This window comes from Morone saxatilis, unplaced genomic scaffold (assembly GCF_004916995.1).
Source record: "Morone saxatilis isolate NCDOM2014 unplaced genomic scaffold, NCSU_SB_2.0 Contig11, whole genome shotgun sequence".
NCBI classification, from domain to species: Eukaryota; Metazoa; Chordata; class Actinopteri; family Moronidae; genus Morone; species Morone saxatilis.
In genome coordinates this window covers 3,211,897-3,213,876 of record NW_023339663.1, presented here as the reverse complement: position 1 = coordinate 3,213,876, position 1,980 = coordinate 3,211,897, and positions in this window count along the sequence as shown.

Here is a 1,980-nt window from a genome sequence, read left to right as displayed (position 1 = left end):
TCTGATAGCTCAGGTTGCTGCATGGTTAAAAGAATGGTGGAATATTCCTTTAAGTGAGATGTAATGAGACCCTGAAGTGAGAGGTGCAGCGCTGCTGTTGGTCAGAGGAGTCTTCTGATACAGATCAATGGAAACAACTGAGACCAGTGGAGCCAGAGACTCCCTGCTGATTCAATTTACCATCTCTGTAATTCACATGAACGTACCGCCTCTCAGCCAGCGCAAACACATACACACACACACAGAGAGAGAGAGGCAATGGATGTTTCAAGGACGAACACATTCACAAAAATGTCAACGTCTCTGTCATGTAGATCACGTGACTTAAACAGAAGTGAAGTACAAGTAAACCAGAATATATCCAATTATGAATAAAAGTTCTACATCTGTGTCCCATCGTGTCTTAAGGGATTCAACCAGGATCCAAACCACCTGCAAACAGGTGAGTGTCCCATCACACATCTGAATATCCCTCCTCCGTTCCTTTCAGTCAGTGCTAGGTAGGAAGGTAAAACTATCAGCAGACAACAATGTCAATATTGGACGATATTGGATTAAGTTCAAGTGACAATGTGTGCAAGGAAAGTTGCATTCGAATAACAAATATTTGTTAAATCTTTTACATGCTAAAGGCCTGTAACTGTAACCTGCATATTCTATCTGTCTAAACTAAGGGGCAGAGTTAAAATGTTCCTCTTTGTCCCACATTTGTTGGGTCTGGTCACCCGTCCTGCATCGTATTGAACATTGGGCATTGATTGATGTGGAATTGTCCCATATGGATGTAAATTCTTAGGGGTACTAGGCTGTGTCCAAACAATGTAAGAAGCAGTTTCAACGTCTCCTTTTAGGAAGCGTTGTCCGAGGAAACACTAAGAGTCAAGAAGTATTTCTTTCCTGTCTTTGCCTCCAGTCTGGAGAGCATAATGCCCTTGTCTCTGCTGACTCCACTTTACACACGGCTGTACACAGACATGTAGTTTTGTGTATGTGCATCCAATGCCGAGTGCAAACAAACTGACCTCTGAAACTGTAACACAGGCATTTTTTTTTAGATTCTGACTGCATAAATGTCAATAAAAACTGTAATAGCCTTCATATAAAAATACAAGCAGAACAGAGTCTCCATTCAATCAGAGCAGCATCAATTATTCATAAATGCTCCTGTCGGCTGTGCTGCTCCTGGGATCGATGTCTCTGTAATATGGACTGATACAAGCCCCTGGTCGAGTCCTGGCTGTAGCAGGTTAATGGGCCAACTTGATTTCACCCACTGCTGGAGGCACTTCCTGGACAAAACTCTGGACCGCACCCCACTAACACACTTTATAACCTCACAGTAAGTCTGTAGGTAGAGCAGATATGTGTTTATACTGTCGACTGTAAAGATTTTAATGTAATATCTGTAAAGTCCACAGGTTTCTCAATGGAAGCTAAGAAGCTTGGAGCTTTAGTTCTCACAGTTCTGTTTCTGTTTCTGGAGCCAGAAAACACACATATTTGGGTTTGGATTATTTAATGATCTATTATAGACACGTTTTAGATTAAGTGAAGGACTTAAGTTCACTGAAAAACGTATGTATGTATTTGGAAATATGTCTGAAGATTTGGACAATTTATTGATTTCTAATGCCACCTTTACATACTTCTATTCAATGCTTTACTAATGTGCCACAATAATGTCATGTTAGAGTTCAAATATCTTTATTTGGATGCTTTTCTAATCAAATATTGAAATATGTCATTGTTTGTGATTCAATCAGCATATATTTCTGCCACTCCTTAAAGTCTACATGCCACCCTCTTGCCACCCCATGAATATTTCTCTACATCTGCCCCGGATACAAAAAGCATTTAGGCATGTATTGACGTTACCAGGGATTTTAACCATCCAGTTGTTGTAATAGTCCTTGTTGTTGTCCACTCCTGTAAAACAAATTATTGTTCCTACAGTGTGATGTTTGAGCTTAACTGTGCAGA